The 16626-nt window shown below is 41.6% G+C and overlaps 2 pseudogenes; one reads left to right on the top strand and one right to left on the bottom strand.

Moving 5' to 3' along the window:
* Positions 1-5573: 5573 nt before the first annotated feature.
* On the bottom strand, positions 5574-10817 carry LOC149211497 (uncharacterized; annotated as a pseudogene).
* The window catches only part of LOC149211496 (3-ketoacyl-CoA thiolase 2, peroxisomal-like), a 30666-nt pseudogene continuing 24830 nt past the window's right edge, over positions 10791-16626 (top strand).

Raw genomic sequence — 16626 nt, 5'->3', positions numbered from 1 at the left:
AAGCAAAAAAACCTACATAAATGAGGGGAGTAAGGGACCAAAGAATAGCCCTTTGATTTCACCTCCGCCAGGGGGCGAGGAAGAGCTCGCGAAGTGCGATCAATCTGATAAGGCAGAGAATCCCGCGAATACCACTCCCACCCACACCGCCACCAACTTCACCACCATCAGCTCCATCTTCACCCGTACCACCACCGCCATCGTGATTCAATATGGCAAGCACAGTGAAGTTTCTTGTGTTCAAAGGTTTGGGGAATGAGGATCTGAACCAGTTCTGGCTCGTGATAAGAGCCGTATGGGAAGTGCAAGGAGTTACAGATGACAATATCAAGAAAGCGACACTGGTTAGTGCCTTGTAGGACCACGCGCTAACCTAGTATATTAAGTACTCCAATGATAATCCAAATGCAGGAATCGTAGAGATCCAAACAGTACTAATAGAGAATTTAGCAGGCCGAAGTCTGAAGCACAGTTGATCATTGGATTCAAGGGTATCACGATGCTACCAGGTGAAACTCCGTGGGAGTTGGATCAGAGGCTGAAGTGTATGATTCGTGGAGATAATATGAATCTGACGAATGGACAGCACCGCGAATGGTTTTTAGCGTCACTAATGCCACATCTGAGGAGCGTGCTGTCACAATATAAGTTAACAACTCAGGTAGAAGCCTTAGAGATCGTGATGAGGCTGCATGAAACCTCGATCCAGGATCCTAACTTTGGAGTTCAGTAGATCCATGCGTAGTTGAAGAACTTATTCCTCGAGATGCGGAGTCTGAAACAGGATCGGACAGCTCGACCAAAAGTGTGTGAAGAGATGTGGTGCGTAAAATGCAAGGTTCAGGGCCATGAAAAAGACCACTGCCTAGTGTTCGCGAATTACCTCGCGGAAGGAGGGCTGATGCCGTTAAGGCTGGAAGCACAAGCGGGACCGAGTGCGGTGCCTGCTTTGTGGTGCACAATTTGTTAAATAGGAGGAAAGCATGCTATGGACAACTGCCATTTGTTAGAGAAGTACACGCAGAATTCGCAGCAATTGTTCTGTAACTTTTCTAGGTCGATGGTACACGATGAGCGCACTTGTAGGAGTTATGAGTTGATGATGGACAGAACTCCTGCCTACAGAGTTCAGGTTGAAACGCGGCCCCTAGACCAGAGTGCACGAGTGGCGCAAATAGGATTTCAAGGGCGCGGATGAGGCCAAGGTGGAGGAGGACCAGGAAGAGGTCGTGGATAGATAATATGCTACAATTGCGGAGGGCCAGGACATTATGCCCGCAATTGTACGAACCCAATGCGTCCATCATATCTATATCGTACCTTGTTTGATCATCAGACGGAATATTTTCCTACGCTGATAGCTAGGATACGCGACAAAGGAGGTATAACGCCTCCCCCGACTCAGAACCTGCAGATGATGAGGTCAGAGCCACGTGAGGAGGATCCAAATGTGAATATGATGCTCCGAAGTGGAAACGTGACAGGAGATGACAAAGGCAAACAACCAGAAGAAAGTACTTAGGTTCACAAAGCTCTGACGAAAGAAGCAAAGTTTGATTTGGAGCGCTCTAAGGAAACCTTTATGGAAGCTAAAAAGAGTTTTGTTGATGCCTCCACTTCAGGAAGCAGAGATAGATCGGAGCCGGAAATGGACCCATCTATGCTTACGACGTTACTGGAAACATGCATGAAGTTACTGCGCGATAGTAAGGCCGTAAAGGGGTTACAGGAACTCATTAACATATGCATTGGGACCGCGCAAGAAGAATTGCGCGTAGTCCAAAAGATTGGAAAACACAAGACAAGAACGGGGAGAGAGATGAGGCGAACCGCGCAGATTGGGGAATACGAGATGGACCAAGTAGTTCTGGATCTAGGATCGGATACGAACGTCCTACCAAAATAGATGTGGGAGCGAATGGGGAGGCCTATGTTGCAATGGTCCCATATTCAGTTGCGAATGGCGAACCAACAAAAGATAATACTCATGGGATGATTGCAGGGAATCACTGTGGATGTTGAGGGAGCGAGTGCGCTAGCAGATTTTGAAGTGATAGAGATTGTTGATGACAACAATCCCTACCCTGTGCTCTTAGGAATTGATTGGGCCACTGACATGAACGGGGTGATTAATCTGAAGAAGCACAAAATGATCTTTGAAAATAAGTTACTAAATGTAATCATACCCTTGGACCCCGCTGAAGGATCACGCTATATAGAGCCAGTGCACGACTATGAAAGTGACGATGATTTGGATTGCATCTATAAGATAATAGCGTGAGACCAGGACCAGGTAAACCCTACCACAAAAGGGCGAATTTCATGGGAGCACAAAAGCTCCTGTACTTCAGATTCAGATGAGGAGATAGAGCAGTGGCAGAACCGTTACACGAGGTAAGCACGTTAAACTGTAATATGATGACAATATTGTTGTGCTATGTATCAATGGAAACAAGAGATTTACCTACTTACGATGGATTAGGAGAGGTAGATGCTTTCCTAAACAGATTTGAAAGAGAGGTGCAAGAGAAGCAACAATTCGAAGCCTTGAATTGGGTACTGTGCGCTACGCCCGCGAGGTGGTGGGGTACGCACAAAGGAAACGTTGATGATTGGCGCGCATGTAAGAGGATGACAAGCACATGGTTTAGGAAGCATATGGGGCGGCCGACAGCTAGATACAATGGCTAGGATGGTCCGCGTGCACATCTGTCAAGATGGGTATAGACCTATGGTAAAAAACCTGCGCGGATACACATAAACTGCGCGTTGGAAGAGACGGTCAATAAGCATGTGTTGTGGGGGAAACCACACAACTGGATTTTCAGGTTGGAACAACAGAATGTGGAAAGAAAAAGCATGCAGAAAGCTATCCGCATAGAAGCCTTTCACGAAGTGTGTGGAGCGCTGAATAAGGTATGTAATGCGCAACGAGATGATTGGGACTTGTGCGTGCCAAAAATCCTATGGGCTTATAGGGCAACGTGCAAGAAACTAACGGAACAAACGACTTCTAAGTTGTCCTATGGATCGAACGCTATAATTCCAATGGAGTATATCATGCCTAGTCCATGGATAGCAGCACCCCCGAATATGACAGTTTGCGGAGCCTCGGCTTCAAGAACTCATGAAGGAAATAGTTTGGTTGAGGGAGAAAAGCACCATGGTGGAAGTAGAAGTCAAAAAGCTTGAGGAAGGAATATAGAAGGACTTTCTTGATAAGAAAACCATGGTGATCAAACAGAATGCGCGCGAGTACATGGACGAATTTAGGGACTACCACCGAGGGTTGATCATTTTAATGCCTTGGATTGGACCGTATGTTACTAAAGGGGTCACTGATGGTGGCACAATGTAGATGGAAAAGTGCGCGATGCAGATAGTAAAGTTAGAAGGTGAACTTTTCCCAAGGAAACTGAGTGATGGTCAGTTGAAGCTATATACAGGTTTCATGGCCACCTAACTAGCCATCGAAAGCACAGTCTTAGCGCCCTAGGCACTTGAAAAGAGGCGCGGGACTATAAACTACTCTGCCTGGGAGCTGCGCGATGTCAGGGTTGCATGCAGATGCGAAGTGTCACAAGGTCCGCGACGGCGCAAGGGTAGCTGCAAGTGGTTACGCGACGTCGAAAAAGCAGGGTTGTTGAACCTACTCTGGGTGCCGCATTATCATCGCGCCCCAGTGACTATCTTCATCATCAGGAAGCTGCTCTACCTAGTGCATGATGGGTGTTTGTGGCTGGAGGAGCCCATCCCCATCACAGACCACCTGATCCATAGAATTACCTGACTCCCTTGTAAATAGGAAGACCCAGCAGACATTTTGGAGGATAAAAGCAGTGATTTGGCCATTGTGGAGGCCATGAAAAAGAAATATAAGCTGGTAAAGAAAAAGAGGGGATACGCAATCTCCAATATCAACGACAAGGCATTCAAAGTCGCGACTCAAATACTGGCGGGTAAGGTCATGCGGAAGTGTCACGTGGATGAGGTGCCCACGTCGGTGGTTGCACTTGCCGAGAAGTGCGCAGAGGGGGTCCAGTTTAACTGTTCTGAATACATGTGCCAAGAGTTCCTGGAGAATTTCCGCGAGACACAAGAACAGGGGAAAACCTTCCACTATGCATGGTTTTTATTGTCCATAGTGCTGGTGGCTGGGGAATTTCCTAAGGACAGCTAGTTCCCCCAAATTGTGAGGGATCTCCCAGAGGCCGCGAAGTACGCTTCGTTGTGGGCCACTAAAGACGCGTGCAGGATCCGAGATAGTAAAATATTCTGGGTGTTCATGGAGATGAACATCAAAATGGGGATTAACCGCAAGTCGCGGTTATCGCCCACTATCTTTAACAACTTACAAAGCTTTGCAGAGTTTAAGGCGAACTTCCATCACGTCTACATCAGGGCGCAAGGACCCCACAAAGATGTGGAATGAACTACCATACATGGCCACGGATGATGTTATCTTCGATGTACTTGAGGCGTGGCCGTTGGTGTGGCACACTCCAGCCATCTCCGTGGTGGAAGCAGGAAAGTTTACTGCACATAAAAAGAAGGAGGAGGCAAAACTGCGGGTAGTGCAGTTGGCAGAGAAGAGAAGAAAAGAGACAGCAGCAACAGAAGCACAGAAGGCATCAAATAAGGAGTGGGAGGGCCAGAAGTCGCCTTCGCCTGAGCAGGAACAAGAAATGGAGACAGAGATAAAGGAGGGTGGCGCAGACCCCGTACCAGCATCTACATAGTTGAAGAGCCAGTGCCCGAGAGAGCAGATGGGGCAGCAGAAGAAGTCAAAAGCCTCCAAGACTTCTTTTGACCCGATCACCCTCACTGAGGGAGATCTACACGATATAGGGGAGAAGGTGTGTGACGTCACCGCGGAGGCCGTCCAACGGTTGGCGAAGGAGAATCAGATTGTGTTTGGGGGCCTCCGGGCACAGATTGAGGAGTTGCAAGTGTGCACTCCTCAGGTTGATACTCTCTCAACCAGCCTCATAGTAGGAACGGTTGTGGCTGAGGAAATGTTGTGCACCTGCATAACCAACACAATAGTGCAAGCAGAGGGGTCACTGGTTCTAGAAAACGAGGTCGACAGGCCTATGGTCAATGCGTTGAAAGGAGTAGGAATCAACATCACTGCGGTCCCTTGCGAGACACCCTATGTCCTGCAGGATGGAGTGACTGCAGAACTGCGGACCAGGGAGGGTCGCGCATTACAGGTGTTAAGTGAACAAAGAATCAACATGGACCAGTTGAGCTTGCAGCACGACGAGGTCATGTCCCAAAACAAGCAGATAGTGCAGGTAGTTGAAAATTCCTGCCAGATGGTCCCTAAGTTGGCCATCCCATCAAAGGCACAAGCAGAGGCGCGCATTCAGAGGTTAGCTGAAGGGGTGCGTGAGGCGCGAGACGAGATGGTCAACGTTCAGCTGGAGCTAAACCTCTAGATAGCAGAGCTGCAATTGAAGGCACAGTCTTCAACTCCTCTAGAGGTGAGAGAACAGTGCACCAGTGCCATCACCATGTGAATAGAATAGATCAGCGGTGCAGTGAGGGACTGCACCAAAATGTTGGAAGAATCATTCGAGTTTCTCACCGCTCTGCAGGAGGACACAATCATACAATCCTTGGAGACGAAGGCACGTGAGCTGCAACAACAATATGACGACATAAAATGAACCACGCAAACAGTGGCCCTTACATAGAGGCTCGCGCGGCTATAATAGGCCAAGGCACTTAAGGAGCAGGTAGACGCAGCACGGCACAAAGAAGCGGTGTTAAAGGCACGCATCCAACCATGGATTGATGAGGCATTTGTCATCACAGCAACGATTGAAGGCAAGCTCGCGCAGACGCAGTGTTGCAAGAGCACATATAGGGAAGCAGTTCAGATACTACAGTCGCTGAACAACGCGTCGAGGAGATACAGTAGGAAGCCACTCAGTGCGCTGCCAACCTCGCAATGGTCTAAGCAGAGTTGGGAGGTCTCCACGCGAAGATCTCTGCACCGACTGAGTGACTAGAGGGCGAGTCACAATGTTTTTGTTGGGGGCTTGTTGAGCGCAGGATCCCCCAAGGGAAGTTTTGGGGCTTAAAGCCCAGATTCTGACCAAATCCAATGTACTCCGCGTTTTGTGGGCGCAGAGCACGAGATTGTAAATGAGTCGTAGGGTTGTCCACCCTCATCTTTGTAATGAAGTGTCGGCTTGAGATTTCTTCCCATGGTCCGCGGACCATGGGATTGTATAAATAAAGCGAGGCTCTAAGTTGTAAAAGTAGTTAATGAAATCAAGTAAGGAATGATGGAATAGAAGAATTGAGTCTGATTGAAGTGTAAAGTCGTGTCTTTGGGTCATAGAGTAGGAGAAGGCTCTGCGTCTGTGTGCACAGAGGCCTAGTATCCCGCACTTGAGTGCGCGAACCCCTGCAGCTGAGTGTGCAAGGTGAGTCGAGTCTGTAATTGTTGAAGAAGTAATAAAGAGGAGTTTCATATCATTTCTTTGTATCTGTTTTTGTTTTATGCATTAAAGTATATTGGGTATGAATTGCGAGTTTACTATTTAATTGTTGTGCGAAATTATATGAATGTGTTGAATAAGAGAATATCATATAAGTATCTGTTTATGCAAAGTTAACTATAGTTATAAGAAGATAAGTAATATTCGCAGTGTGACTTAGGGAAAGAGCGTAGATCGCTGCCCTAGCAACGCGAAATCACCTCAGACCCTAATTAGGGTTGCACAAAGGCGATTATAACAGAGTGTGAAGACCTCACGGGACGGGAGAGTGTTTGAAGTGACCTGTGCGAAGTCATTCCTAGTTGGATTAAGTCGACCCTTCAAACATATCAAGGGTACGAAAACTTGGTTCCAGTATCCCCCCATACTACTTTGGGTGAGACCTCAGTCCGCAAGCTATTGCCGAAAGGGTCAGTAGTACAGGGATTTTTTTGGCTAATTAACTCCAAACCTGGTTTAGGCCCCTTCAAGCCAACAACATTATCGGGTTCATATCATGATGTTTATTAGTTGATTTTTCTACACAAGTTGATGATTGAAGATATGGATGAGCGTATTATCTTTTGCTAAATCATTCAATGACAGTCTAATAAGAAGAAGAATTTGACAGAGTTTTCCCCATAGTGGTTTTTTCCCTAATCTCCGACCAATCCTGGTGTCCCTATGTGTGAATTATTTTCTTCTATTATTCCTCTATGTTTTGTTCCATTGATGATCATGTTGTTCTTTCTACATAATTGCATATCATTGTTGAATAATGTTGTAAATATGAAGAATGATATGATGTTATGGGGTGAATTTAATATGGAAATAATGGAATGAAATTATCAAAGAAACGAACATTATAACCCTCAAAAAAATTAACATGGTATTAGAGTTGGGTTGAAGAAAACTCATTGAAGATCGCCCCCCTATGAAGACACCTTTGACGGAAGCATGAGAATATGGAGGAGACCTAAAATAATTCTAGGGTTTGAAGGAAAGCCTAGAAAATTTGGTTATTAGGGTTTGATGGATATTATGAGGTTAGGGTTTGGGATAAACCCTATTTTATGACAAATATTTAAGATATGAAATATAGAAACCCTAGCATGATCAATGTGGAGATGTTCAAGCACTTGTGAAATGTTTGATGTAGCACTAGATGGGATAGTCTCAATTAGGCCTTAGTTATTGATGAAGTTTATGAATATATTGAAGGAAACAATGTTATAAGGTCAATGGACACACACAACTCTTTAAGGTTGGTTCAAGAGGGATATGTTCGCCTCTCATTGAATATAACTATTTTTCGATTTATATTACTTCTTTATGTCTTTAATTTTTTTTAGATTTATTGATTTGATCAATGATTATGCTTCCTGCGTGTATATTTGAGTATTTGGATACTTCTAACCTCTTGATAAGATGTGATAAGTAGATCCTTCTTAAGGATCACCTGAAGTGTAGGAAAGTATGGCTAGCGCAGGAAGAGAAGAGCTAGTGCTGGAAAGGAGGCACATGATGAAAAGTTGAAAAAGTCTTCTAGCTGCCAATAAGAAGGTGCACAAGTATCTAAATACTACAAGGTATATATGGTGTATTTTTTTAATATTATGTTTCAGCTGTAAATATTGGATGGCAAGATAATCCATAAGGTGTGATGGAAATATCACCTTCATGAATGACTCATATATCATATGAAAGTAAGTTTGATTTTGTTAAACACACATGGACAGCAAGAGAGATATGAAAGATAAAACATGCAATACAATTTTATTAACAAATGGTTTACATTTATAGTACATGTAGTGACCATTGGGTTTCACATCCCAAGGTCTCTTGGACTGCTTTGGTCTATTCGGCTTCCACACTAACCCATTAAGGATTAGGTGTCCAACATTCCCCCCCTTAATTCGAAGGGTTCTGTATGAGTCCAAGACGAGAGCTGTAATACAAAATGTGCAAAAAAATGCATGGCAGCACTAGGCTGAATGTGCTCTCTGAAATGTTGGTATAAAGAGCGGTGGTTTAAGGATGACCACCAACACTGGAACGCTTAGTGCAGTTCCCAGAACTCTTCCAAAACTGGCAAGAAACTGAAGTTTTCTGCTAGAGGAAGTGATCATATTGTTTTAAAGAGGGAAACCTTCAACCATAAAAGGGAGGTCTCACCCCGCATAAAAGGTAAAACTTCAACTTGAAAAGGGAAGTCTCAACCTGTGATGGTTTAAGGATAACCAACAACTCTGGAATTCTTAATGCAATTCCTGGAACTCTTCCAAAACTGGCAAGAAGCTGGAGTCTTCTGCTAGAGGAAGTGTTCTCAATTTTGTTCCTGGAATGCTTCCGAAACTGGCAAGAAGCTGAAGTCTTCTGCTAGAGGAAGTGTCCCAGATTGCCAACTGAAGGCATGTTCAGGGGCATCTTTGTCTCTGGCTCCAACTCTAAAACTGGTGTGGCAGGTTGTGGGTCAGGCTCGCTTGATGTGACTTTGAAGCTTGTAGATGACCATCATTTCCCCCCCTGTCAGATACAAGGCGAGAAGATCGAGAAAACTCAACTGCAAGACTGTTCAATACTCTGGAACAAATTTTGACATGTGTTTGGAATATCTTCTTGGCTGTTGATGCCCATTTCCAAGAAGCGATCCATCCAAGATGAATCTTTGTTCTTGTAGGACATTTGTTTCTGAAGCATCTCTGTGAAGAATGGGTGGTTTTATGACAGTGCTTACATGGATGAAGATCAAAACAACGATCTTTCAGATGGCCAACTTGGTCACATTGTTGGCATTTCACAATCTGTTGTTGTTTTTGTTGTTGTTGCTGTGGAAGAGGAGCAGAATCTGGAACAGCTGGAGATGAACTGTCATGAGGAGAAGATGAACTGTCATGAATGAATCCAGCGCTCTGAAACTGAATGGGCTTTGAGTAATCTGGAATATGAAAGGACAAGTCCTTGTCATATCCAAGACCAGTTCTGTGCTTGTTGTGGACAAGCTGTTCCCAAGGTCTGATGGTGGGCTTGGGAAGTGCAGACTGAGTTTCTGCATCTGCATGTACAATTGCTGCTTTATTGGGCACTGGATCTGAATGAACTTGAACAATATTGACTTGCTGTTTATGGGAGTCTGTTTCATTGTTCTGAACAGAAACATGTTCAGAATGACTCTTCTATTTTAGTTCTTCTTGTTGTAGCTGAGATTCAAGCTGCAAAAAATCGATCTTTTCCTGTGCATTTTGTAGACATGTCTGAATTTCAGAGAGAGAGCCTTTGCTTATTTGTAATGTGTCATCAACAGTAGATTGTATAAGAGTTTTCATGAACTCTAATACTTCAGTAATTGTAGTCATTTTTTCATATCCTCCCAATAATGATATGTTTTGGTTAGATTCTTCTTCAATTTCTTCGGACTTTTTTTATTGCTTTCTTGAAGAATCTATGTTTGTCGCCAATTTCTCATAGCCTCCCATAAATGATATTTTCTGGTTAGGCTCTTCAATTTCCTCCTTAGGTTTGTCAGGGTATTGACATAACACTCTTAAAACAGAATCTGCGGATTTCTTAGATTTTGAAGAAATGTTACTATTTTTCTTATCATTTCCAGGATTTTCTTTTGAAATAGTAGACTCAGCCTATATTCACCTAAAGAGAGCAACAATGTCACCTTCAACAGATGAGTTAGATGATTTATTCATATCTGGATTGGATCCATCATTAAGAGATGACATTGGAGATCTCCTCGCATATGTAGATGATGATCTCAGAGAAAGGCAATGATCTCTTTTACTGTGGTTTACATTATCAGTTTCTCCAGTAACATTCTCTAAATCAAAATTATTCTGCACCTTTTCAGCATCATTGTTCTCCTGCTTTCTGTTCCGAATACGCCCTCCTTCCTTTTTAACTACAAAAATTGAAATTGGGGACTGTCTATTGAAATTAGAGGGCATTCTCCTTGGGAAGGAACTGATGCTTAATGCCATGTGTTCCACTTGTGATGAGGAAAAATCAGTTTCTCTCCTCCTGTTTCCTGATGAATGAGATGCTCCAAAAGAAAACATTTGACTCCCATCTGCAAGCTCTTTAATAGTGGTGATGTCCCACTCTCTTTTGCACATGGCTCTCGCTCCACTTAAACCTATTGGAAAATCCCCTCGAAGACCATTGTTAGCGTGACCTGGGCCCAATCTTGGGTGACCACTGCGGTAACAGGGTATGAAAATTGACAGCGTTGTCATCTTCAGTACAAAACGAGGATGAATCTGCAATCCTCAGTGATACCCAAAAACGAACATGCGGGTAACGCCTTTGAAATTAAATAATGAACATAATCTGTAGTCACATTAATGAAACAATTGATTGCAGTCGAGCGGATTCCAAGTCGTTGAGTAGATTAATGAAAAGGTTGATTATCGCTGAGATGATGCCAAGCGCGAGTTGGGACAAGCTGCAAAAGGTTCAATGGAGCATAGCGGTGGCAATCATTAATGTCAGCAAATTGGCAGAGCTCAAGTGCGCAGGAGTGTTAGGTTTCCTTGGGAAGATAAAATGACCAAGCCAAAATAGGAATTCTGAGATTTCGTTTTGAATCAAAACCAGCGTTACATATTAAAACTGCATGAGATGCCAGGCCAGCGTTTTCAATGAGATGTCAGCCGGGACAGCGCGGAGAGCGTTATATACCAGCGTAGCATTGTATATTCAGGTGCAGATTGAGATGTGGGGGCCTTCATCATTTCTTTAAACTTCGAAATGATATGTTGGATCTCGTCATTCACATTTAAAGCCTAAAAAGCATGGTCTCATTATCACCGGCTCTCTCCACCATCCTCTATATAGTAGATTTTGATTGCTGGCATACCTGTCCGTGTGGAAGAGGAAGAGTCACCTCGAGCTGCTCCAGAAGATGCCCTTGTCAGGAACCGCATTATGAAGCCCTCAAATGCCCGGTCGTCTGATATAGCGCTGTCCAGAAATGCTTGTCTCCACTCCAGTCTTGGTCTAGATGTCTCGAATCAGTTCTAGAAGTAGATTTGACTGTTGTAAGGGAAAATTCAGGTGCATGGGAGAGCGTGAACCCTCTTTGGATAATTGTCTAGTGATTAAGAACGGTGGGAGGTTCTTTCTTAGCACAACCTTAGAACTGCTAATACGCCTTTACCTAAGCTCAGAAATTGAGGTAATTGAATAGCAGCTACAGTAAACAAGAATTTGTCAAACATGTCCCATACATATGGCTGTAGGTATTTTGTGTACTTCTGATTTTTCAAGTAGTGTTTTACAACAGTTTAATAATGCCCAAAGGTTGGTGTTCCAACCACAGTATATAACAACCAGCAATTTATAATGATGAACAACTCAAACAGATCACTTTAATGTGTAAACTTCAATCAGCACGGTGACAAACATCTCCATCACAGATAACTCCAGCGGGTTTGCTGTTCTCGTCAATCGCAACATCTGCGTTTTTTTATGTCCTTCCTTACTCGCAGTATCTGCCTTTTCATGCGTTTCGATTTTGTTCTCCAAGCATCACCTTAAATGATGGATACAGACGACCATCTGATTTCAAATCTATCGACCCAGGCTAGAGCAATCATTCACGAGTGTATATTCTCTTGAATGTCAATTGAATTCCCATTATAGAAACCAAAGCATCGTCTCTGAAGACAACAATTTATTTATTGTAGCTGCAGATGAACCTCAATTAACAAAGTTCAATGATGAATAAAGTGATAGGAAGGCATTCTCAAACACATTTAATGAGTAAACCTGGTGGAGCAATATATTAGCAGAGTATAGCAGCGTTCAACATACTTCAGACTTTGATAGCAGCGTTCAAGAAATTATTTAAGAACAACCTCGTTCCTCGTTCCTGCGTGGAGGCATTAGATACGAATCCCAAACCGGTGACCAGAATCCCTGAGCAGCGTACAAATTTAGAATACCTGCGTTTCTTACAAAGCAGGAGCAACGCACAAATCAACTGTTCAACACAGCATGACAATATTCCACCGAAACTTCTTCAGACAATATTCCAGTGCTGAAACCATTCCTCTCTCAATGCTTTCTGAATTTAGGCAGGAAGACTGCGCAGTAGATAAAGAGGACAAAACAAACTCACAGAAAATGACCACAAAAATTAGTGGCTTAAATTGGAGCAAGACCAGCAATCGCCTGCTCTGATACCATGTTAAACACACATAGCAAGAGAGATATGAAAGATAAAACATGCAATACAATTTTATTAACAAATGTTTTACATTTATAGTACATGTAGTGACCGTTGGGTTTCACATCCCAAGGTCTCTTGGACTGCTTTGGTCTATTCGGCTTCCACACTAACCCATTAAGGATTAGGTGTCCAACAGATTCATGGTACTGATGATGATATGGTTCACTTGGTATTGTAAAATTATCTTACATTATATTAGGTCATGATAAGGCTACTTAGAAACATTTATCCTTTCATATATTGGTATACTTGATATTTGACAAGCGTCATTTTTTTAGACATAATGGAGTTTATGAACTTATAAAGAAGGCTAGCACATTATATATATGGTAGATTGATTCTATTTGTGATAAGCATGATAGCCATTATTATGGAATTGTAACAATAAGATTGATATTCGAGATCATCTTATTGACCTTGTGTAGATTTTTTATAAGCTCGGTGAATTGGATAATGTGATGATTGGATAATATGATAAAGAAGTGTAGTGATTATGATCTTTGAAGTATCATAATACACATGTCATCTTCCCTAATCATATGACTCTAACCATTGATGAAATTTTGATGTCATGTTCATATGTGATGATGAAGTAGCTAATGTTGACATGTTATAACCATGATGAATATATGTGCAAGAACCTGATATAGTTAGATTTCATGATCTAACCATTTTTTTTATGCTTGAAAATATTATGATTGATAGGTTGATGAATTGAATAATAATGTCTAAGGTTGTTACACATTTAGAGGGAGAATATATCCATAATATCCCTACACCTATTATAATTTGGATAGAAAATTATTTACTGTTGAGGTATGATTTCTGGACATGAATAAACTAAATATCTGATATTGTTGGTCTGCAACAATTTCTATTCTTAGAAGAGATGGTTTCCTTTAGTTTAAGCCCCAACCACATGGAAGCAAGAATATCGGTGCGTTTATAAGCCTCTCAGCCACACAAAAGAAATCATATGTGTGTAGTTATGCCCATAGGTCACAAAATCTGAAACCTCATGCACAAAATTAGAAGTGATCCTAAAGCATGAAAGTCATATAGATATGGAGCACGCAACAGAAAGTGTTATGAGAAAGAAATTTTGAATTTTTTACTTATTATAGAGAATATGAATGTGTTGACTAAACTTGTGTTTGCAGGTGACCAGAATACGCATATCAATGTGTCATTTTGATTCAACCATTGAAGCTAGTGTATGGTAGTATTTGATAACGGTTACAAGGGTTTGATAAGATTTGGTTGATTGGTATAGATGAGCAGCATTAGGAGTTTTGACATGATTCTTGATGATTCATATCTATATATATATATATATATATATATATATATATATATTGTCTTATGGATTGATTGAATTCACAATGATAGCAAATTAGGGTTTTTACTTGATGACTAATAATTTGACTTGAAAATTGATGATTTGCCTTGATGAAAGTTCTAATGTTGGAATCTATTTTGTATTGGCCTCATTGTTTTTGGCACATTGGTTGAAGTATAAATAGTTTCCCCTGATGGATAAACAATATAAACAATATAAATATTGGTTGAATGGATGGAACGTATATGACTTGTCCCTGATGTATGCATTCATATTTAGTGACAGAAAAAAAATTCATGATATGATTATATGGATGGCCTGATGAAATGACAATAGATGAAGTCATGACTTGGTACTTGGATGTGATATCTACTTTATACTTACTCTCAAGATTTTGACATAATGATATTGGCAGAACCTTTTATGATTTTGACATTAGCTTTGATTTAGCATCTAAAGCTTGATAAGTTGACTTAGTTGATTTGATTGATATTGATTTGTGTAAGGTTGATCATATTGGTTTGCTCAAGTGTTATGCTTCTAGATAGCATTGTATCATTTGAAGCAAGCTTCCCGAGCCAGGTATGTATGCATTGAAAGTTACCTGGTTAAGCAAGGAAGATGTGTCAATCCAAACCTCTACTTAAAAGGTGGTCCAAGGTATGACTTTGATTTTCATTTTATATGTTAACGGCCTATTCTTGATAGTTAATGAACCTCTAATGATCAAAGTAAGAGGGAGATGGCCTCTAAAGTTCAAAATGAAGAACCGTGGCATGATGAATTATGCTCTAAAGTTGGGAAAATAAATTATATATTGTGAAGTTATTAAAGAAAGCGAAAATATAAATATGTGGACATTCTGATTGAATTTCAAGAATTTCTGAAAAGATATTATTGAACCTAACTTGGAAACTGATAGTTGATTGAAGCATTGATGTTTCACCCATATGTATATGCACGCACGCATGTGTGTGCGTGTGTGTGTCTTTTGCATAAAACCTGATTGAGTCGCTTCATACACATTGAGTTTCCACCAAGCACACTTCGATATATTTACATGAGACGATAAATTTTTGGTCTGAGATATCCTTCCTATGATATGTGACTACATCGATGTATCGATATTGTTTGGGATCATTATTGATGAACATGGCCACATTTGGGTGTTGTTTTAGTATGAGATCTGCCATGGTAGCCTTGGATGAGAATTCCATAGCTTTAAGCATGACCGAGTTGAGTACAATGTTGTTGGCATGACTAGCTATGCGGCAGGTTGAAGATGCTCTCTGGAGAGTTGTTTGAGCAGGTTGTAGATATGATAGGGATACATTGTGATAATGTTGAATAGGATCTAAGTGGCAGATAATCCTGTATATAGCAAGGAATTATATCTCTTTATATTTTGAGACAATGTTTACGTACAAGACAAGCTTAGGCTTATGGTTTCCACCTCCACGAGAGGGAGGATGAATAAGCTATCCTTCTGTGATATATATTTTTGTTCTAAAATAATATTTGATTTGACGTCTTATATGAATAGGATACTACTTCTATTGCGATATCATGATTAATACGATATCAAATATGAGAACGATCATATGTTTATGATATATAGAGAGTAGGACTAATCGAGAACACTGAGCTAGCTCATCTCCCCTGTTTGAGCTCCCAAGGTGAGGAATTGAGATGGAAGGCTCCTGGGGTTGAGGGATATTTGGACAATAGGGACGTAGATGTTGCTCCCCTATATGTTACCCATAGGGTTAGAGATGTTTCTTACCTATATTGGTATTTTAATAGTATACCTTAGTTGGTATCATACCCAAAAGCAAGGCTTATTGGGAATACTGCTCTGAATCTGGCCAGCGGGTTGAGAATGTACTTGGAGGTGTACAATCCAAGATAATTATGATGCGGGTGTTCTACAACATTTCTTAAGGGTAATTGTTGGGAATATTTGTGGGAAATAGGATGGGTTGAGATATGTTCCCCTACATCACCTATTGCTCGATATGGGGTTGAAGATGTTTCTCCTGATGAAATTCTGGGTTAAGATGTGCTCCCCAATGTGGTTCTAGGTTCATATGTGCTCCCTGATGATACGTTATCTGATGTTTCATGGGTGGTAGCACTGGGATTCCCACTGGCAGTGATTCTAAGTTGAGATGTACTCCCCGATGTAGTTTCAGGTTGAGATGTGCTCCCTAATAATGTTTCAGATTGAGATGTTCTCTCTGACGTGATAAAAGGTGGTAGCTTAGGCTCCCCACCTATGTAAAATTCTTCTTCTTCTAGATTCAAGAATGTTGAACATATGAGTAGGGACAATCAATAGATAAGAAGGAATAAGAAAGATATGAACCAAGATGAGCATTGATGAGATTTGATGACAAGATACTTGAGATTGGATATGATTTGATGATAGGATTCTTGAAATGATTACATGACATAGTTTGAATTTATCGCTAGTTGAGAGGGAGTGTTAATTTGGCAGCTCAGTGACAAATTCCAACCATGGGATAGTATTCCTCTTTTCGAGAGGACCAACTTTG

Source organism: Pinus tabuliformis, chromosome 1_1 (assembly GCF_031772625.1).
Source record: "Pinus tabuliformis cultivar Carrire ecotype Pingquan chromosome 1_1, CPIR1, whole genome shotgun sequence".
NCBI lineage: Eukaryota > Viridiplantae > Streptophyta > Pinopsida > Pinales > Pinaceae > Pinus > Pinus tabuliformis.
This window is presented reverse-complemented; position numbering and strand designations above follow the sequence as displayed.